The sequence below is a fragment of the Filicampus tigris genome, chromosome 21 (genome assembly GCF_054856515.1).
Source record: "Filicampus tigris isolate MCC_2025a chromosome 21, RoL_Ftig_1.0, whole genome shotgun sequence".
In the NCBI taxonomy this organism is placed as follows: domain Eukaryota; kingdom Metazoa; phylum Chordata; class Actinopteri; order Syngnathiformes; family Syngnathidae; genus Filicampus; species Filicampus tigris.
In genome coordinates, this window is record NC_141237.1 from 13,993,827 (window position 1) to 14,017,498 (window position 23,672).

General features: G+C 41.4%; 1 pseudogene across 1 annotated transcript; it reads left to right on the forward strand.

The window, feature by feature from the left end:
* Positions 1-293: 293 nt before the first annotated feature.
* On the forward strand, positions 294-22,992 carry LOC147127720 (uncharacterized; annotated as a pseudogene). Its single transcript, XR_015084158.1, has 2 exons — positions 294-734; positions 21,044-22,992. The product of XR_015084158.1 is annotated as an uncharacterized LOC147127720 (transcript).
* The last annotated feature ends 680 nt before the right edge of the window (positions 22,993-23,672 follow it).

A 23,672-nucleotide genomic window follows, 5' to 3' on the forward strand; every position in this document is an offset into this window, starting at 1 on the left:
TCCCTTTGCTATCTACTACAGGGATCAGAATTACAAAATATTAATTAACTAATTTTTAGTGAATATTTTTGTCAATTGATGACACCCTTGAACATAAAATATGTGGACGATCCCTAACTTGTTAATATCGAACGTCAAGCCAACTTTTTCTCGCTGTCGCACGTTAGCCTCTTTTGCTCCAAAACGTTCCTTCTCGTACTCTGCTGTCCTTCTGGCGCACATTTTGACACGACAATCACCACAACACTTGCAGCTCAAACTTGATCTCTGCTGAGCGATGTTTATCACAAACGCCCCACACACCCACACCCACACACTCTCGCTCCTCCACGATCCACACGCTTGATTCTATTTTCCTGATTTTTTTCTCAGATGTGCTCATGCCACAACACAGGACGCCCATCACTACTTTTCTAGAGTAAAACATCTACATCTAAATCTTTGTGTCCGATTAAAGACGTCTCGGTGCACGTTGGAGCTTCCTGGCCTAGCTTAGCTAAATTTAGCTTAGCTTTCTAGCAGCTAACAAAGAGACGCGTTTGTGATCAACATCGCTCAGCAGAGATCAAGTTTGAGCTGCAAGTGTTGTGGTGATTGTCGTGTGAAAATGTGCGCCAGAGGGACAGCAGAGTACGAGAAGGAACTTTTTGGAGCAAAACAGGCCAACGAGCGACAACGTCAGCTACTGGACGCCATTAGCAGAATGCAGCCAAGAATCGTTCTCCACAGAGCAGGTTTGGTCACTTCTTACTTTCACTTTTTGAGGAAATGCTTTCCAATTCGAACAGTATACAGTGCACGCCGTCATTCTTGTTACTATATACAGTTTAACGAAATTGTTGGTACCCCTTTGTTAATGAATGAAATTATTAAATATCAGACATTGCTTTTGAAGTGTTCAGCAGAAATATTTTAAATACAAACTCTTGAAACGATGATGGACAAACCGGATTGTACCCTTAAAGGGGAAGTCAACCAAAACATATTTATTCCAGAATATGTTCTATCCAGGCCCACGAGTTGAAACAAGGCATTCTGATTAATTTTGCATTAGTGGAATATGAGTTAAGCAGCAAAATACACCCACTTTTATATGGAGTAAGATAGCTCTCAAAAAGGCATATATGTGATTAACGATTCATATCCGTAATAGTAATAATTTGTTTTAATTATTTCCCTCTGAATACAAATCAAAATTGTGAGGGTTTGAATGTTTTTCTTGTGAGTACGAATTAAAATTGTGGGTGTGAAATGTTTTCTTATTAGTAGGAATCAAAAACTTGTGAGTGCATTGTTTTGTGAATACAACTCTCACTTCTACGACTACGGATCTTCACTACGCAAAAATTGCCAGTTGAGGATACGAATCACTTTTGTGATAGGACAAATCAACACAACATGCAAATTAGGATGACGTCACGCAGGCCGCAGGCATGTCCCAAGCGGAGCTAATCGAGCCGCGATTCCTCCACTCGCGCATGCGTAGAGAACAAAACAAAGATGGCGAATGCGAGCGGATCGGATGGCGCTTCCAGCAGCTCAGGAGACGCATCTTTACAGCAGGTAAAGTCAGCAATAGGGGTGTAACTGTTTTTGTATTCGTCCCGTACCGTTTCGGTGCGGGCTTCACGGTTCGGTGCACGCAGTCATATGACGAATACGACTGATTGTGGGGGAAAAAAAAAGACAACGCCTGATGCTGCATTCATGCTACGTTCACACCAACTCCTTTGGGAGCGTTTCTGGCGGCGCGTTTCAATTGGAGTCAATGTAGTTTGCGTGGTTGCGTGCGAGGCGATGCGAATGATGCGTTTGGGGTGGTGGGACGCGCAGCGAAGCACCGAAAGTCCGTCCATTCGCCCCATTCGTTAGTATTAAACAAGTCAACTTTTTTGCCATTCTGGCTCACGGCAGCCAATCAGCATAGGGCATCCTACGTCACACAGCCAAACGGAGTCCTGTTCACTCAGCTTTTTTTTTTTTTTTTTACAGCTATTGAACTTTACCAAGACAGCAATATTGGTAGCATTAGCATAGTGTGTCAGCCATTTGATTGCGATGTTGAAAAATGCTGTCGTAGTCTAGCACCAAGCGAAGCCCCTCCCCTCTCCGCTGTGCGCGAATGAACGGCTGCAGCATCCAAGCGACTGCCACATTTGACCGTGGTCCCTGTCATATACAATTGCACAAGAGCCGTACTGGGTAGAGCACGGGCTATCCTCTGCTGCTCTTATAATTAAGTTAAAGTTATTAGTTGGCAAGTGCTACCTGACTTTATCTGCAACCTCATCCTATCCATACAAGAAAGGGGGGTTTCCTGTATTTAATCTTTTTTATCATTATCATCAGTATTTATGAACAACCCAAAAGCGCAAGTTTTTATTCTATTTTGTGCTTTCATAACAGGGAATGTGTTATTCTTTATAGCAAATTGAATTGTAGCTTGATGTCTGTTAAAACTAAATTAAAAAAAAAAAAAAAAACCTAGTCTTATGCATTTGAGACTTATTGCTGTACCAAACCTGTACCGAACTGTGACCCCCATACCGAGGTATGTACCGAACCGTGACTTTTGTGAACAGTTACACCACTAGTCAGCAACGTGTATATCCAATTTATTAATCATTTATTTCGTAAAGTTGTTAAAATAATAGTTTTGGATTCACAGCCTTACGGCTATATATTGCAATCTAATGATGCGTTTCACTGTTAGCATTAGTACGTGTAGCTCTGTTTTCAACGTAGTCATATCTGTAACCATACTGTAGTTTCGTCATCTGCACCCATAATTCACCACGTCGACAAAATGTATTGTACGAATACTGTTAATAGCTCTTGCTAAATTGGACGCTCCTTTTTTTCTTGATGAATTTAAGTAGTCTCGCAGAACAGAAAAAAAAACAAGGACAGAAAAAAAAACAAGGACATTGTAGTGTTTAAGAAAAAAAAATGAAGCAAAATATGTTCCATGATTTGTTCTAGTTTGTAGATGTCACTGAGTCCGATTGTGTTATACAGTGAAAAAAATGATGGTTGAATTTACTCAATTATATTTCGTCAGATGGTTGCACAAAAGAAAATCATCTGAAGCCAGATACATTTTTTAAGTAGATGTATAGTTTACTGTTTATCTGGCTTCAGATGATTATATTTTGTGCAACCACTTGAAGAATTACAATTGAGTAAATGATGCCCAGCATTTTTTTTCAGTGTACTTTGAGCGATCTTTAACAGAAATGTAGTGACACGTGTGGGGTTTATCTTCTAACAAATTATTGATCGTCATTGATGTTTTCATCATTGATATGTTTGTTGGCTGTATATGAACAAGGAGAGCAAATTACATATCAGTACGCATTGACCCTGCATGCTGAGTCGGAGTGTAACTGCAAGTCACTGGTGACAGCTGAGATCCAGATGGAGTGGGCTTAAAAAACAGCAGACTTGGTTTGAAAAACAGCAGACTTGAGATGGAGACAAACACCGATGACAATTTAGATTGAAGATGAACACATGCCCTCAGATGGACCGCCTGACATGGGGGACTATTGTCAATGCGGATGTAGAGATCGAAACAGAACCACGAGAAAATGACAACTATAACAATAACAAATATACAATACATCATAGTATTAATTCACCAGGCATGTTATTTGTCATCATTTGTCATCGTCTAAAACGAACATAATACAAAGTAAAAATGAATCTAATATTGAAGCAACACTGTGTCATATGTCAGTTTTTGTTGATTATGGCGGCGCCATGTGGAGAAAAGCGGTAGTGTTTTCACAGAAATCAACCACATTTCCCATGCGTGCCAGCACGTAGTGTCGTGAAATCTTGAGCCGTCCTTATAACGAAAGGAGGAAGTGAGTATGCCGTAAAGCAATTCAGGACATTGATATTTTTTTGTGTGCCAGGGTTGATCCCACCCTCCTCAAAGTTGCTTTGTGCCAGTATAAACGATACACACCCCCTCAAGGCATGAAGTCCCATTCAACTACTGTACTTGTAAGTTAATGTTTCATCAAAAGAGTTGTGAATTTTTTTTATTAAGGTCGGTTTCTTGACCAGTGCTGCTTTAAGAAATTCCTGACACTTAACATTGCATATCTCATCAGCGCAATACAGTGAACAACATGTAAACACAATCTTATTGCTACATTCTCTCTCATGTAGTCAACAGTTCTATTCTTGTTTACTTCTACACATTGCGTGTGACATTCTTTGAGAGCAATAAAGGCACACGGGTCACATGAATATCCTTTCATTTTCTCCACCTTGTTGTTGCATTACAACATTCAAAAGGAAATAAAAGCAATAATCATTGTGAAGTAAAAAGTAAAAGTTGCACTGCTATCAACAGTAATCACTTTGTAGTACTCTATGACCAAATTCCATCTTTGGGTTTCACTCTGAGCATAATGTGCCCCATTATCATGGAGCATAACATGCTCCTTTGTTATCATCATGACCTTTGCAAAGGCATTTGCAGAGGTGTAAAACATCTGCAAAGGCACTGTAAGGACATTGTGGAAGCATCGACTTTGGTATGTTTGTTACTTGTCCAAAGGGTCGCTTGAGCTGGCGAGTTCATTGTAGTCAAATTAGCTATGTCGTCATCTAGTGTTCAAAGTCTGGAAGTGCACTTAAAGGCTTTTTACTTCCAATGGTTCTATCAATCAATCAATCACATTTTATTTATATAGCACTTTTCATACATAAAAATGCAACTCAAAGTGCTTTAAAACCTTCAAAGCAAAACATAGAATTATCTTCAATCAAAAGAAAAGATAAATTATTTAAAAGTTGTTGAAAGCCAAACTAAAAAGGTGTGTCTTGAGCTTCCTCTTAAAAATATCAACAGTCTCTGCAGACCTGACGTCCTCTGGCAGGCTATTCCAAAGGTGAGGACCAAAACGGCTGAATGCAGCCTCGCCATGCATTTTGGTCCTCACCCTTGGAATAAATAAAAGGCCGGCGCCAGAGAACCTCAGGATCCGCGAGGGCTGGTATGATAAAAGCAAATCAGATAAATAAGATGGCCCCAGACCATTAACACATTTATAAACTAGTAAAAGTACTTTAAAATCGATCCTGAAACACACAGGGAGCCAATGCAGCAATTTCAAAACTGGCGTAATGTGCTCCCGCCCTCTGGTTCTCGTCAGCACCCGAGCGGCTGAATTCTGCAGTAGTTGCAGTGGTGAAATGCTCTTTTTCGGGAGGCCAGAGAGCAGGGCATTACAGTAATCTAAACGACAGGAAATAAAGGCATGCATCAGCACTTCCGTGTTAGCCTGAGAGAGAAACGGGCGGACTCTGGCGATATTCTTAAGGTGATAAAAACCAATCTTGGTTACATTTTTAATATGAGGAATAAAACTGAGCTCAGAGTCAAAAATGACGCCAAGGTTCTTCACACAATGTGAGGGATTAAAAATGTGTAGTTTTGGTAAAAGCTTCTCTCTCTGACCTTCGGGACCGATAACTAAAACCTCAGTCTTGTCCTGATTGAGCTGTAGGAAATTATCTGCCATCCATGACTTGATATCTAAAATGCAATTTAAAAGGGTATCAATGGGTCCTGTGTCATCAGGAGACACGGCAATATACAGCTGCGTGTCATCAGCATAGCTGTGAAAGCTGATGCCGTGTCCCCTGATGACATCCCCGAGGGGAAGCATATAAAGATTAAAAAGTAGGGGGCCTAAAATCGAACCTTGAGGAACCCCACATTTAATTTCATGAGTTTTGAAGGAACAAGTATCCATACTTACAAAGAAATATCGGTCTGTGAGATAGGAATAAAACCAGTCAAAAACAGTACCCGAGATGCCCACTAGATTTTTAAGTCTATTTAATAAAATTTGGTGATCTACTGTATCAAAAGCAGCGCTTAGATCCAGTAGCACCAAGACTGTGAGTTTTCTCACGTCTGCAGTGCACCTAATATCATTTAAAATCCTTAAAAGAGCAGTCTCCGTACTGTGGTTCATCCTAAAACCAGATTGATATTTCTCCAAAATATTATTTGTATTTAAAAAATGATTCAACTGGATGAAAACCAGTTTTTCTAAAATCTTACTTAAAAACGGTAAATTGGATACGGGTCTGTAATTATTAAAAACGCTCGGGTCAGAACTGCTCTTCTTCAGAAGGGGCTTCACCACCGCCGTTTTAAAGGCAGCGGGGAAGACGCCTGTCTGAAGAGAGCAATTGACTATATTTAAAATTTGTTCTTCAAAAAATCCATAAAATGTCTTAAAAAGAAATGTGGGAATTGGATCCAAAAGGCAGGTTGTTGGGTTTACCTGGGAGAAAACTCGAACAAGTGTCCTTGCATCAACCAGGGCAAAACTTTCCAGTGTTTCCTCATGTAAATATGATTGTCCGGGTTTATTAAAACTTGTGTTTTGACGGGCTAAAAGACTGGATCTTATGTCATCGATTTTACTTCTGAAGTGGTCTGCAAAGTCCTCACAGAGAGCGTCTGTTGGTCTCTGTGGGGACTTATTAAAATCAGAACTAGTTAAAAGTTCAAAGGTGGAGAAGAGAACCCTGGGGTTGTTTTTATTGACTGTAATGAGGTTTGAGAAATAGGAAGATCTTGCCAGTTTTACTGTTTTATTGTAGGATTTCAGTTGTTCGCATAAAATTTCATAGTGTACTGTAAGTTTACTTTTTCTCCACCTCCTCTCTGCACTCCTGCATTTTCTCTTTGATATTTTGATAGCATTGTTTCTCCACGGGGGTACAGTCTTTTTTTTTTGTTGTTTTAATTAAAAGTGGAGCGACTGGATCTAATGATGATTTAAGATGTAGGTTAAAATTGTCAACAATAAGATCACAAGGTGCAGGTAAAATGTCAGCAGGAGTGCTTTTTAAGATCTCGATAAAATTTGCAGCCACCTCAGAAGATAGGTAGCGTTTCTTCACTGTTCTGACCGGGACTGCTAGATGGTTAAAACTGGCGATGTTAAAATAGACACAGTAGTGGTCTGACACTGCCAAGTCAACAACAGAGGACACACCAGCAGACAAGCCATAGGTTATAACCAAATCCAGGGTGTGTCCTCTGTTGTGAGTTGGCTGCAAGACGTGCTGTTTAAAATCCAAGCAGTTTAAAAGGTTTGAAAAATCTCTGGATAGTGGGTCCGAGATGTTGTCCATGTGTATATTGAAATCGCCAGTTATTAATATCCTGTTATAACTGGAATATAAAATGGATAAGAATTCTGAAAATTCTGTAATAAAAGAAGTGGAATGATGGGGAGGTCTATAAACGGTAATGCAGAGAATAGGGGGACTGCTAAAAACAAAGGCATGGTGTTCAAACGATAAATGGCTGCTAAAAATGATCTCCTTTGATAAAAGAGTATTAATAAAAATTGATGCAGTCCCGCCTCCTCTTTTGCCATCCCTTGTAGAGAATAAAAAGTTAAAATTCGGTGGGCAAGCCTCGTTGAGAGCAACTGGAGCATCTGTACCAAGCCATGTCTCAGACAAAAGTATACCATGTAAATTATTGTCTAAAATCAGGTCATTTATGATAAAAGTTTTGTTTAAAAGGGAGCGCACGTTCAGCACGGCCAGATTAATTATTGTGCTGGACGTGCGCTCATGGTGGTACGAATGAGCAGTATTAACATATACTAGATTACCACTGTTAAAACCACGTTGTTTGTGTGTGCAAGGGAAGCGTCTGCCGGTGATGGTTTCAATGGGAAAGTTGTCCGATAGTGGTAATGATAATGAGGGCCTGCAGGGGGAGCTAGTGAGGGTGGTGGTACTGTGAGCAGCTGGTATTGGCCTGTAAGTGATGGTAGTGACATTGTCATTGCAGCGTTTATGAGTAGAAGAAGAAATATGATTGGTAAACAAGAGTCAGCTGGGAGTGGAATTGGTTACGACATGGTGGATGTTAGCGGCTAAAATCTTGCTACCAAGAGAGTTCGGATGAACACCATCCGGCTGGTAAAAAGACAGGCGATTCCAGAATAGGTTAAAATTGTCAATAAAAGCAAAGTCAAGGTGGCCACAAGTGCGTAGGAGCCACGTGTTCAAGCTTAAAAGGCGGCTGAAGCGCTCGGCTCCGCGAGACAATGCCGGCAAAATGCCACTCACCCAGACCGACAGACCGCAGGTTCTTAACAAGGCAAAGAGGGCGTGAAAGTCTCTCTTCGTCTGCTCAGACTGTCGGCGTATTGTCTCGTTTGTCCCAACGTGAACGATGAGCCGGGTAATGGATGATGGCAGAGAGTCAAGAACACCCGGCAAGATGTTAACTATGTCCATGACTTTCGCTCCGGGAAAACAGCGGGTGACGCAGCCGGGATAGTGAGTAAGTCTAATGGTGCTGTCGCCAATTATAACGGTGGTCGGTGGGTGACGTGAGGAGGGAACGCCAAGGGACTCACCACCGGCGGGAGATTCACGACCCCACTGTCCAGGATGGCTCCGCCGAGGCCGAGTGAAGACGGTGGATGACACCGATGAGTGTCGCCGATGATGCTGGTGATGACGACCACCCTTGTACCGGGACACCGCGTCCCGGAGCAGCCCGACGCGTGAGTGGACGGCCGTGTCACCGGCGGACCCGCCCAACATGGGGTTCCCGGCCGAGGTCGTCGCCGTGGGTGGCGGGGAATCCGAGGGAGCCCCTGGGAGCACAGCCCCAGCGTCGGACGCAGCAGTCGGTGTCTCCGACTGCTGTAGTGCAGTGATGGGAACAGGAGACTCACTCGCCAGGGCGGCGAACCGATTCCCCAGGACCAGTTAGGGGCGGTGGGGTGGCTCCCCGGCCCTCCGGCCGCGGGACACCACCTTGACCCAGGTGTCACTCTGCAGCGGTGTCGAGCAGGATGGCCCCGGGCAGGCAATTGGATCCCACCTCGCCGTGTCCGAGAGGCCAGCCGCCTCAGCCGTCATTGTCGCCGACAGGATTTCACGAGTGCGCCTCCTCATGACCACCGCGGAGAGTTCGGGGAAACGGGTCGCGAAGCAAGAGATGACCGATTCCTTCTCATGGAGCTCCTCTGAGAGACGACGAATATCCCTTCTTATGTCAGAGATTGTTTTATTTGCCTTCTCCAGCAGGCCATTGTGTTCGTCGCTGTCGTCTGAAGGCATTTTAATACACTAGCTCCAAGCTAGCCCCAAGCTAGCCCGTTTCCGTCTCAAGCTAGCTGTATGCTAGTCCGCGAGATCAAGCGACCCAGAGATTAACAAAAATTTAAATAAATAAATAATAATAAAAAATAAGATAAAAATAGTCTCCAGACATTAAAAAGAGTAAAAACGCAACGCGCAGGTGAGGTAGATTCGAAGGCGAAAGTGCAGAAGTGCAATCGATACCATCCACGTCCAAACTCTGACGTCACTTCGTCACTACGGTTCTAGGGTTTAAACCGTAGGCGTAACCAACCCGTTTTTGGAATTCAACCCAAGCACCTCCAAAAATTATAGCATTTTTAAAACGCTCTTTACCTTAGCAAAGGACAGGATATGCTTAAATATGATGAAAAGCGCTAGATAAAAAATGTAAAAAACAAAAATGTGAACAACGCGGCATCGGAAATACCCCCCTGCCTCGAAATGGTTCGGTCCATTTGATTCCCAGCACCGCTCCACGCTCCTCCTTCGCTTCTCTCGGCTGGGGGTCACTTGCGGCGGAGTCTGTTGAGGCTCCGGTGTATTACGGTGAGAGTATGTTATACAGTAGTTATGTTGAAGAACTATTTTACCACCCAATACCATGACTTTGTCATCAACAGATATTAGTCCTCATATTAGCTGCATTGAATCGAATGCAACAATGATCAGCCTAGCTTAATTGTTGCGTGTGTTGTTCTGGTCACCATGTTCAGGTGAGAGTCAATTACCCACAGTAACTAAAGAGCGGTAGAAATGGAGGAGAGGGAACCTGGAGCCCCGTAGAACACGGGTAACACACTCACGGAGAAGCAAAAGATGAACAGTGGCTGAAGTTAAAAACATCCCATCCAGGATAAAATTTAAGACGTATGCTGATAATTATGTATTTTCCCCTCATCAGTTGACCACATTATCACATTTTGATGGATTATCTATAAACCATTTACTATTTAAAAAAGTTATGAATTGATACTGATTTTTATGATACTGAATTTTTATCTTCTTGGTAATAAAACAGCTTGTGTTTGTTAACACAGAGGTAGATTATTTGTTAGTTATTATTTATTCAAATGTAATATTTTTAATGACTGAAAGATGTTTGTATGTGGTTGTTAGTAGAAAGGGAGAGAGAAAGTAAAAGGAGCGGAGATGATGGTGCAAGAACAGGAAGAGTGTGTGTACTCTATCAGAAATTAATGAGTAAAAACTAGGCATGGCGTAGTAATAGTGATTCTGCTAACTACAAAATGTAATGTGCTGTTCACAAATGGGAAGGGACACTCCTGAACAGTGTTGAATGATCCTAAATCACTTTAAGTGAAATGAAAAAAAAAATTGAAAATTGAAAATAGGTAACTTGTTGCTTGCAGACTTTTCTGTTGGACCCAAATAATTATACAATACGACAAAACCAACCCCATGGCTCGCAATGGAAGTAAGTACACGCAACTGGGTTGTTGTGTCCTTCACAACTTAATAACTTGGAGAAGTCTCGGAGCTCAGCTTCTTTTTATTGCGTAAACGGCATTCACAGACGAGTTGAATCGCTGATAACACTTCAAATTATATCACTCCGCGCACGTCGCGGTGCACTGAGGAAATCACAGGGCGAATAACTACACCTGGAAAAGTAGGTCCATACACTACATGGGTAAGTACGTGAGTAAGTGGCGGAACGGGGCGGGGGCCGACAACGTTTACGAATATGGCCGGGGGGTCGCGGCCGGAAGGGTACCCAGGTCAAGGGTGGAGGGTCGTGGCCGGACCGGCAAAAAAGGGTCAAGTGCCCAGCTCTGTGCGCTAGTGTGGTGCTGCAGCCATTCACAAATGCAATATGCAATGATGGTGTTTGCCGCAAGCGTGTCAGGTGGCCCTGCCACTAACTATTATTTTGCTAGTCGACACCAATCCTTTTTTTTAATGTAGAGGAGAGTGAAATCAAATGAGTAAAATCAGGGAAAAGCACTGTGCTAAATAAAACTAAACACTTTAATTGGTTTTTATTTAACATTGATCCAAAACGTTTTGTTTTGCTTCTCTAATATGCATAATTTAATCTACACATTCAAAATATGATATGCACTTGAAATGGAAAAATATTTAGCAATCTAAATTACTACATTCTAAGGAGTCAATGTTATGTCTTCTATTGTTAGGTGTTGCCATTAATGGTTTGTGGAAAATAGGTCATGTTGTGTTAACTTGGAGTTCTGAGATTTCCTGTTCTTAAATGCAACACTCGGAGCGTAGTCACAATGACTGTGAGGTAGCACATCCAATTGCTGCTAGATGTTGGCTGACTAATGCCTCCATAATCCGTAGAAGATACTACCATATGTTAACGTACCACAACAGGACATGCACAAAAGCCTTTCAGAAACAACTGTCCCAATGTGAAAAATGAAATCGGGCATCGATTGCTAACGTTAGCGCTAACTCGGAAGCCATTAGATTAGAAAATGAAATGCAGTTACAACAAAGTCTAGGAACTCAATGTCCGTGGGTGAAGCCAGTGAAAGACGAGTCAGATAAAGCTTTCTGTGAACTTTGTCAGTGTCTCCTCTCCTCTGTTAAAAGCGGAGGTGAATATAATGTTAAACACCACAATCGATGCGAGACTCACAAAAAAACGTGCAACTCAAAAGGAAGCTTCACGTTCTATGGATACATTCCTATACTAAAACCACAACACGATTCGAACACAGACAACATAACAGCTGCTGAAGTAACTAGTCTTTACCACACTGTTCAACACTCCCAGTCGTACAGGTCAGAGGATTGTGGTAAATAAGCTCTCATGAGTTATATTTCCAGATTCAAATCTGATATTGCAAAGCAAAGGGCATGTGGTCGTACAAAATCTGCATCCATAGTTACTGATGTTGTTGCACCTGCTAGTGTGGCGAGTTGTTTGAGAAAGATAAAAACACCAGTGGGCCAACTCCCAAGTGACAAAAAGACCAAATTTGCTGCTATGCTGCAATTGATAACATGTAGGTACAGTCTTATTGTCACGTTCTCTCTTATGTGGACAATAGGTTATTTTTCCTTGTTTATTTCGTTCACATCACGTGTGGCATTTTTTGAGAGTAAATGCACACAGGTTATCTGATACACCAAGCGGTTTCAAAGCATTATCTAAACAGATTTCAATTTAAATCTTCCATTTACTCCATGTTGTTATTACATTATAACATGTAAAAGGGAATGACAGCACTAATGCACTTGGGTTATCCGATAAATAAAGCAATTAGAGAAGCAGACGAAGAGCACCTGCAAAGGCAATGTAAGAACATTGCGAGGGCATTGACTTTGGGCTGTGTTTGTTACTTATCTTCATAGGATAATCTGAGCTGGCGAGTTCATAGTAGTCAAATCAGTTATGTCGACATTTAGTGTCTAAAATATGGAAGTGCACTTTAAGGCCTTGAACTTCCGATGGCTCTAGGGCTTTAACCATTACAAATTTATACCGTCACTATACCTTGACATGGCATATCACATGACAGCCATATGCATTTTTTGGTGTCCGTCGCGATAGCTGTGTCCCACATTGTACCCCACAAGTATACTCCCTGTCCCACATCTGGTGAGTTTGGATCTGGTCACTCTAGGCAGCACTGCATCAAAAACCGCCCCTGCTTATCTCAACAAGTCAATGCCAAACCACATTCTGCACGTGTTACAACAGCATGGCTTTGTTGTAAAAGTGTGTGGGTACTAGACAGGCCTGCCTGCAGTCCAGACCTGTGTCCCATTGAAAATGTGTGGCGCATTAGGTTTTTGTCTTCATTATTCATTTATTTGATGGTTTGTTGTTGTATGACTTATTTTTGCTCCTTGTACAACACATTGTATACAGCGGTGGTTGTCTTAAAGTGCTCTATAAATACAGTTGAGTTGAGTAAAATACAACCTGGTTTGTAAACATCTTGAAGGCAGTAAGAACCATGTCAGACTGCTTTTCGTTGATTTCTCATCAGCTTTTAACGCAATACAGCCTCATGTTCTATCTGATAGGCTTTTGTATTCCTTTGGTCTACATGCGCATTTGGTCGGCTGGATTTTAGATTTCCTCACAAATAGATCACAGCAAGTAAGAATGAATGGAATTTTGTCCGGCCCGCTATCATGTTCAACCGGTTCCCCCCAAGGGCGTGTTCATCTGCACTTTACATTTTACGTATATACTTACGATTGCTGTCATAATGACAGTTTCATTATAAAATATGCAGATTATTCTGTCATTGTCAGCCTGCTTCGTGATGGTGAGGTCGGTCATGGCCAGTTGCTTGTTGATTTCATTTCCTGGTGTGATTAATCCTTCAATGTTTACGGCTGTTAGCAATATTAGCGTTACGCAACGGAGATGCTAGCTTGTGCGTGTCTAACACACGACGTGCTGCCAACTCTACTGCTTTATTAAACTTCTCTATATCAACTACTGCATCTCACATCGAACAACAAAACATATCACTCACCTGTAATATGAGCCAATCACATTCGTGTGCACTTCAGGGACCACTCGGAAAACATAAACTCAAAGCATATTACAGTGCACTTAATATTTGCGTCATGCGACGGATACAACTTGCCTTCACCATCAGCATCACCGTCCATTGACTTCAGTGGTTACTTGTAGGGATGTTCGATCAGGTTTTATGACACCGATGCCGATCACATGGAATATCTGTTTATTTTTCCATTTATTTATGGTGACTGCTATTATGCAATATTATCTAAAAAGGAAACAGCCATATTATTGCCGTAATTTTGACAAAAATCTATACATAGTTTCAAAAGCATGAAGAAATACAAAGTCTTGATGAGCGGAAGGTGTTGAGCTTACTGCCTTGGTGTTCAGTAAATTAGGAGGGCAGGATACAGGTGCTTCAGGAAGCAAAGTTCATCATAGGGATGAAACCCATCCTCAGAACCAGGAGTATGTATAGGCTTCTTCCCTAAGTGTTCCTCCAGCTACCAAAAACAGATACAAGTTCTCCTTTGTGCCTCTCTGCATCCGGGCTTTAAACGCCGCGGAGAAGAGGAGGTAGTCTTTTTTTTTTTTTTTTTAATTCCTTTCTTTTTCCTAGTTATTGTAAACTGTGTCTTTACTGGACCAACCTGTACCTCTACAGCAGGGGTGTCAAAGTCAAATGGACGGAGGGCCAAATGAAAAATTTAGCTACAAGCCGAGGGCTGGACTGATCGAATGTTCATTGAAATTTTTTAAAATGTCCCGATTGAATCGGGTCCTTCACGCCTGCTGATGATGTCACGCTTTATATTTATGTAGTATATTTATTTGCCTTTATGTTTGTCAGCCCCCTGGCTGTTGTGTTTTTACGTTTGGAGTTACTGAATAAAAAATAAAGTAAAGTACATTACTGCTACTTTTGGGAGGCAGCTCATACGTCACTTCCGCTTATGACCCGAGAAGAAGCCGTTGCCCGTCTCCAGCTGACTCTATTTTAGAGTGGCAAGTAGGGATGGGACGAGACAAAAATCCCCACAAGAAGAGATGTCTCACGAGATTGAGTCCGCGAGAACGAGACAAGATTTTTGCTAAATTTTGAATATGAAAAATACCTAATGGAAATTTTTCAGTTCTCAAAATGTTTTTTATCGAACAGACTGCAAGAAAATTAATCATCTAGCTCTCAAGTGCAAATTCAGACAGGAGTCGCTTTCGTTACATGCTCTCAAACATTGCTGCAATAACAGCTAAAGCTGAGATCTTTCCTCTTACTGAATACTTTGACAAAATCCAACTGTGCTCGTGGGGCAGAAACTCAATTGTATATAGTGTTTTATGTTTATTTATTGGCTGTATTTATTTATATTTTTTATATATATTTTATATATTTGTCAATATTTATTGATATATTTATTAATAGATATATCACTGCCTCTTATTGTTTTTTGTATTTATTGTATTGTTTTTAAAGTGCTTTGTTAGAGTTCTAGCTGTTATGAAATGCGATATATAAATAAAATTGTATTGTATTGTAGAGTTCAACTTGTTTCTGAGTTGATCTTCAACAAGAGGAATGTCACTGCGTCTGTGTCAAGATTTCTGAAACTCGTCGTAGTTCTGGGCTACTCAGAGCCGCAGATACGGCACCCCGCTGCTCTAGATCGCGAGCCATCATGTCCAAAGAGTTGTTCTAGCGCGTGATTACGTCCATAATTGGTTTGTGTGCGGGCAGCTCGAGCTGTCTTTATTTAGACGTCAAAAGTGCTGCTGCTGTTTAGCATTGGTGAAAAAAAAGAAACTATACGCTTGACACGTCCAAACAAACTACGCGGCCAATAATACGCGGCCAACTTTGGACCAGCCGCACAAGCGTTGCGTTCATTGCCTGCACGATAAGCACTTAATGTGTGGCTCAAAGCCAGCCTCACGTATCGCCACATTCATGTTGCGAGCGTTGTAGGTCACAACAGCGACTCCGTCATTCGGCCTCGGAAGTTCCCATTCGGTGACAGCTCCTTTTAGGACATCTGCTATATTCACCCGGACTCCAAAACACTGTCAAAAGAAAATAGATCTCGTGCTGTGCAGGGATGAGAAATCTCGTGGCGTTCTAATCCCACGAGAACTCGTAGCACGAGATCTCGTCCCATCCCTAGTGGCAAGGTATGCATGTGGGTGCTCCTGTCAGAGAACACAGGCCCGTATTCCACTTGACACGTCTATTTATTGTGGTCTGCAACAACACAGACAAAGAATAACCTAGCAACATCATGCAATGCACATCCATTAGTTAGCAATATGCCTAAACATTACAATTCACTGTATTAAGAAAGTCCTGGGCTGCTCCCTGGACTCGGTGGACTCAATGGGGGACAGGAGGATGATGGCTAAACTGTCATCAATGCTGGACAACCCGGCCCACCCCCTCCAGGGCACCCTAACAGCACTCCACAGCTCCAGACTAACAGACTGTTACACCCTCGCTGTGCAAAGGAGAGATTCCGCCGCTCCTTCTTGCCTGCTGCTGTCAGACTGTTTAACAAGAACATTGGGTAGACTCTACGAACTGGCGGACATTAGTGTAGTTGTGCAGTGCTGCACCTGAGCTTATATTGTGCAATACCCAACATTCCCCACTACTGTTAGTCTAGTTTTATTTTTATCAAATGCTGTTCCTTATATTTCACTGCAGCACTGCTACTTACAGTATTTTCCTCTGACCTACAGGAGTGTTTTTTTCATACTTTATATGCAGATGTATGGAAGTGTGTTTATACATGGACACTGCGTATATTTACTTAGGTTTGTTTCCGAATGTTTGCTGCTAATGTTATACATTACGGCTACACTATGCCGCCGTCTCTGTTTGACCTATATCTTTGCTGCTGTAACACCAAGAATTTCCCCATTGTGGGATCAATAAAGGCCTTCTTATTCTTATTCTTAAACAGCCAAACAATACATACAATACACCTTCACTAGAATAGTTAGGATACTAGCTGAAATAACTAACTGGTGTTCATCAACGAGACAACACTCACGAGAACATATCTAGGCTATTATGTACAGCAGTTACCTGAACCACAAACTTGAATTATTAAACTCACCTTTTAACATTTACACACAACAACAAACGTGGTGAAACACGGGCATTCTGCAACTACTGAGTTTGCTGGCACGAACAAACTACGAGCTGTGTCAAAGGAGGAAAAAGAAAAGAAACCACGTCTCTCGCTATCAGCACTTAGCGCTTGAGCAGCGTTCAATGCCTGCTCACAGCGTGGGACATCTCACCACAACGTTGAAAGTCAATGAATTTATCAAATGCCAACAATTACAAATAGTAAAACAACGTGAGCTTTCTAACATGAAGTATTTCTTAATAAAGCGTGTTTTACTCCGAATAACTTTTCACCACCAGTGCTGGGCAAGTTACTTCCAAAATGTTATACATATTACTAGTTACTTGCATGTGAAAGTAATACGTTTCTTTACAATATTACTATATTTGTAGAGTAATGCGTTACTCAAGTTTAAGTTGCTTTTAAGTAACTTTTTCAAAAATCGGGGATTAATTTATTTAATAATGATTTCAAGACCTTAAAAGGAAAATGCAAAATTTGCTGCCATACTCTAGCTGGTAAAGTTAATTTATGAGCATATTTAACTATATAGTGTGGTCTATAATATGAAACGTTTTGACTCTATGGTGTGGTGGGACATCACTACCTTTGATCAATATTTGTATCAATAAGAATTACTTTTTAAATATAAATATTGGAACTGATATTTTGTCCATTAAATAAATAATCACACTGTAAATCACAAATGAAATTATCACTATTCTCAAATTAATTTACACACTGGGGGCGGCATGGCTCAGTGGTAGAGTCGTCCTTTCCCAACCGGCAGGTTGTGGGTTCAATCCCCGGCCATTGTGACCATGTTGAAGTATCCTTGAGCAAGATACTGAACCCCCAGTTGCTCCCCATGCTGCGTCATCAGGAGGTAGATGAGGTACAGTGTGAAGCGCTTTGAGTACCAAAGGTAGAAAAGCGCTATACAAGTGACAGTCCATTGGCCATTTACACACAAATAATAGAGATGCATAACATATAATCAATAATTGGTCTAACAAGATAGATAGATAGATAGATAGATGGATAGATAGAAACACACAGACAGGGCATGTGTAATAAAAGCACAAATATGTATTGAAGTCAAAACTGACCTGACTAAATGTTTTTTCCTTTTTCATTATTATTTTTTCTATTTATAATAATTGAAAGTTCAGTTAGTTCTAATTTTCTTTTACTACATGGAGACAAAATTTCGAGGTGATTTAAAAAAAAAAAAAGGTAAATAAGAAAGGAGTGCATCAGACTCTAATAATGTCGTCTATTGTAGCTTGTCCGATTGATGGTGCCGTTGTGTGACGTCATTTGTCACCGGCAGATGATTTGAATTTTGATTGTGAACAGCCAATCAGAATCACTACGTTTTACATAAGATAAGATAAGATAAGAATGCCTTTATTGATCCCACAGTGGGGAAATTTTCATTGTTACAGTAGCAAAGATATAGGTCACACAGGGGCGGCGGCATAATGTGGCCATTAATGTATTACATTGACAGCAAACATTTAGAATCAAACCTATGTAGATATACGCAGTAACATGTGTATATACACATGTGTATACACACCAACCTACATCTACATAAAAAATATGAGGAACACTCATTTCGGCCTGTACATAGTACAGAGGAAAAAATACTCTAAGTGACAGTGCTGCAGTGCTGTAGTGAAATGTAAGGAACAGCATTGGATAAAAATAAAACTAGACTAACAGTAGTGGGGAATGTTGAGTATTGCACGGTATTACAGTAGTGGGGAATATTGGGTATTGCACGATATGAGCTCAGGTGCAGGACTGCACAATTGCACTAATGACCGCCAGTTTGTAGATACTACACAATGTTCTTGTTAAAGAGTCTGACAGCAGCAGGCAAGAAGGAACGGCGGAATCTCTCCTTTGCACAGCGAGGGTGTAACAGTCTGTCACTGAAGGTGCTGTGGAGTGCTGTTAGGGTGCCCTGGAGGGGGTGGTCCGGGTTGCCCAGCATTGATGACAGCTTGGCCAACATCCTCCTGTCCCCCACCGAGTCCACAGAGTCCAGGGAGCAGCCCAGGACAGAGCCGGCCCTCTTGACCAGTTTGTCCAGCCACATATGGCAATTGATGGCACTAAGTTCATTAAATCATATCTAAAAAGCACAGTGACTTATTTCTTTGCAGTTCATTTGCTTCGTTTTACTTAGGTTTGTTCCTGCTTGTATTTTGTGTCTATGATTTGCATTTTATTTTATTAAACCGTGACAGTGATTATTGTCACAAACAATAACTTCTCAGCCCTCTTGACTATTGTCAATGGTATAAAGACAATCGTATTGCATGGCAGAGAATTGACTCGCGCACTCACGTTGTTACGTGAAGCTGCAAGTGCGACAGGATCTTTTTATTTAAGTATTGCTGGAAGTAACAGCTTATGATCAAGTGATGTTAAAAACAGACCTACTTGTTAAATGTAAAATACAGATGTCAACATATGTATTATGGTCCCGAAATTTGTAACACGTTACCCAACTCAGTAACTGTAATAATATTACAAAATAAATCGGAGTAACAAGTTACATTACGTCGTTACTGCCTGAATGTAATATATTACTGTACAGCGTTACTTTTGCAACGCGTTACCCCCAACACTGTTCACCACAATCTGATTCTGAAAGCCACGATAAGTGACGTGAAGTCTTCAGTCGGCATATAGACGACCGAAGGACAATCCTAGCAAAAGTAGCAGTAATGTTCGTTATTTTATTTTTCATTTAGCAAACACAACAGCCAGGGGGTGACAAACACAGATGCAAAGAAATATATTACAGAAATAGTGTAACGAATTGGGTTATCTGTGTTGTGGTCGAATTTGTGTTTTGCCGGGTTGTGTTGTTTCCGAGGTTAATGAATGCATCGCGCGGCTCGCTGGATGGGAGGGGATGCGAGCCAGAGGAGTGGAAGACGAAGAGGAGAGCCGTTGCTCTTTTTTGACTGAACGGTTGTCGTACTGTATTGGCGTCACACAGTAGTCGGTTGGACTAATAAAACGTGATAATTAAACTACGTCTGTGTTCTTGGAAGATGCTACAATATATTTTGAAGCGTGGCGTCATCAGCCGGCGCAACGGACCCGATCTCATACCCACACCGGCTTGCTGCGGGCCGGATCTAATAATAAAGAAATATCATCCCAGTGGCCGTAGAAAACCTTCTTGACTGGGCCTTGACTTTGACATATGCGCTCTACAGCTACTGTATATATGCTGATCAGTCGTCTGTCATAATGTTACCATTTGTGACTGTTTATGAGCTTCCTTGTATTATGTCTTGTATGTTTGTCAATGTGACCTGCTGCAAACCAAATCGTGAAGTGATACAACAACGGAGACACCGGACTGTTGAACAGCTGTTGCTGTACGTCGAGCAAGAATGGGAAAGAATTCCACCGACAAAGCTCCAACAATTAGTGTCCTCAGTTCCCAAATGTTTATTGAATGTTGTTCAAAGAAAAGGTGATGTAACACAGTGCTAAATATGACCCTGTCCCAGCTGTTTCGGAATGCGTTGCAGCCATAAAATAGAGGTCGTGGGTTCGATTCCGCCTCCGGCCTCCCTGTGTGGAGTTTGCATGTTCTCCCCGTGCCTGCGTGGGTTTTCTCCGGGTACTCCGGTTTCCTCCCACATTCCAAAAACATGCATGGTAAGTTGATTGGGCTCTCTAAATTGCCCCTAGGTGTGATTGTGAGTGCGGATGTTTGTCTCTGTGTGCCCTGCGATTGGCTGACAACCAATTCGGGGTGTCCCCTGCCTACTGCCCAAAGACAGCTGGGATAGACTCCAGCGCGCCCCGCAACCCTTGTGAGGATAAGCACTACAGATAATGGATGGATGGATGTTTTAAATTGTAATGCATCGATTTTAGTGAAGTTATTACATCTCCTTAGCAATAAATGCATTTGCAATGATATATTCAAGTGTCTTAAATGATACAGTGTAAAGGAACAAGATATGAAATAATCACTAAAACTTATTGCATGGCATCATGAGTATGTGAATCCAGGACCGCTTTTGACAGGGCCACCACTAAATAAGGTGCAATGTCAGACCCTGTGCAAGTCTTTTCACAAATAACCAAAGATGGGATCCTCCACCCCACCAAAAAAAAATGCATCAGTAAGTCAGTTTGCTAATGCCTAACAATATGTTGTAATCGTAACTCATCTGGCTGACCTCATCACCTTCATTCTAAAGATAAACCATAATACCATGTGTGTTTGACTTCTTGTGTCTTGCAGACATCAGTGATGATGTTCGTCTTGAGCGACAGAGGCCAGAGCACCCTCACATTAAAGATGAAGAGGAGGATGAGGAAGTCCGCCATTTCAAAGAGGAGGAGCCGGAGCGTCCTGACATGAAAGAGGAGAGAGAAGACCCCCACTTCATTAAAGAGGAGGAGGAAATGTGCAAGCTGCCATTGACCGGTGTCCCTTTGAAGAGTGAAAATGAAGGTCAAAATAAATGTGAGGTGAGCGGAGGGGCGCAGCCTCCAAGCAGCAGCTCATGTCAACACATGACAACAGAAGGTGATGGCGACCAATGTGGAGGATTGCAAGCGGACGGCCTCTTAGCTCCACTATCAGAGAGTGATGACATGTTGTCACATGCTGATGATGAAGATGAGTTTATAGGTGATGACAACAAAAGCTGGAAATGTTCTCACTGTGGGAGCACATTTGCTTGTAAGAAGAGTTTGAAACAACACATGAGAATACACACTGAGAAACCTTTCGCCTGCACAGATTGTGGCCAAACATTCTCTCGGAAGGGAAACTTAAAAACACACGCAAGAAGCCACACTGGTGAGAAACCTTTTTCATCCGCAGTTTGTGGCGAAAGATTCGCTCACAAGCGAAGCTTAATAATACACACAAGAACCCACACTGCTGAGAAACCTTTTTCCTGCTCAGTTTGTGGCCAAAAATTCTCTGTGAAGCAAAGCTTAAAAATACACGCAAGAACACACACTGGTGAGAAACCTTATTCGTGCTCAGTTTGTGGCCAAAAATTCTCTCACAAGGAAAGCTTAAAAACACACACAAGAAAACACCACGGTGAGAAACAATTTTCCTCTTCAGTTTGTGGCCAACGATTCTCTCACAAGGAAACCTTAAAAACACACACAAGAATCCACACTGGTGAGATACCTTTTTGCTGCTCAATTTGTGGCCAAAGATTCGCTCGGAAGGGACATTTAAAAAGACACACAAGAACCCACACTGGTGAGAAACCTTTTTCCTGCTCAGTTTGTGGCCAAAGATTCTCTCATAAGGAAAGCTTAAAAATACACACAAGAATCCACACTGCTGAGAAACCTTTTTGCTGCGCACTTTGTGACCAAACATTCTCTCACAAGGAAAGCTTAAAAATACACACAAGAGCACACACTGGTGAGAAACCATTTTCGTGCTCAGTTTGTGGCCAAACATTCTCTCACAAGGAAAGCTTAAAAGCTCATACAAGAACCCACACTGGTGAGAAACCTTTTTCCTGCTCAGTTTGTGGCCAAAGATTCTCTCACAAGGAAAGCTTAAAAACACACACAAGAATCCACACTGGTGAGAAACCTTTTTGCTGCTCAGTTTGTGGCCAAAGATTCGCTCGGAAGGGACATTTAAAAAGACATACAAGAACACACACTGGTGAAAAACCTTTTTCCTGCTCAGTTTGTGGCCAAAGATTCTCTCACAAGGAAAGCTTAAAAATACACACAAGAATCCACACTGGTGAGAAACCTTTTTGCTGCTCAGTTTGTGACCAAACATTCTCTGCGAAGCAACGCTTAAAAATACACACAAGAACACACACTGGTGAGAAACCTTTTTCGTGCTCAATTTGTGGTCAAACATTCTCTCACAAGGAAAGCTTAAAAGCACATACAAGAAATCACACTGGTGAGAAACCTTTTTCCTGCTCAGTTTGTGGCCAAAGATTCTCTCGAAATGGAACTTTAAAAAGACACACAAGAACACACACTGGTGAGAAATCTTTTTCCTGCTCAGTTTGTGACCAAAGATTCTATGAAAAGACACACCTAAAAATACACACAAGAATCCACACTGGTGAGAAACCTTTTTGCTGCTCAGTTTGCGACCAAACATTCTCTGCGAAGCAAAGCTTAAAAATACACACAAGAACACACACTGGTGAGAAACCTTTTTCGTGCTCAGTTTGTGGCCACACATTCTCTCACAAGGAAAGCTTAAAAGCACATACAAGAAGCCACACTGGTGAGAAGCCTTTTTCCTGCTCAGTTTGTGGCCAAAGTTTCTCTCAGAAGTTTCAGGTCAAGGGGCACAAGTGTGCTAGTGAGAACGCAGTCATCAAAAAGCATTCAATGAACATTTAAATGTTTAATATCTTACATTCAATGAACATTTAAATGTTTAATATCTTACATATACATCATAAGTGTTTGCAAAAAGCTGCATTTTGTTAAATATGGAACATTTTATTTTGTCTTCTTGTGGTCTTTGTGGACAAGTGGTGAGAATTAGCGCAGGTGCTAAAATACCTTAAGCAATGCACATGCTTTGTCCAATGTTTTAGTGATCTCCATATGAACTAAGTTAATGATTCATTAAATAGACTGTGAAGAAACTTTGACTTTTGATGGGAAAAGTGGGAAATTGTAAATATGATTCTGAATGAAATACAAATGATCAATGAGTCTTCTTTTGTCAATGAAAAAGGTTGAATACATTATGTTGACATATGAGGTCCTTGTTTAATTAAGCTATTTGGTGATCATGTATTTGTTTGCTTGTTCTTATCATTGTTTCGTGATGTATGTATATATGTATATGAGCCAATTTACCGAATTGGTAATCCGAAGAATATTTAATAAAGGAAAGAGAAAGAAATTAG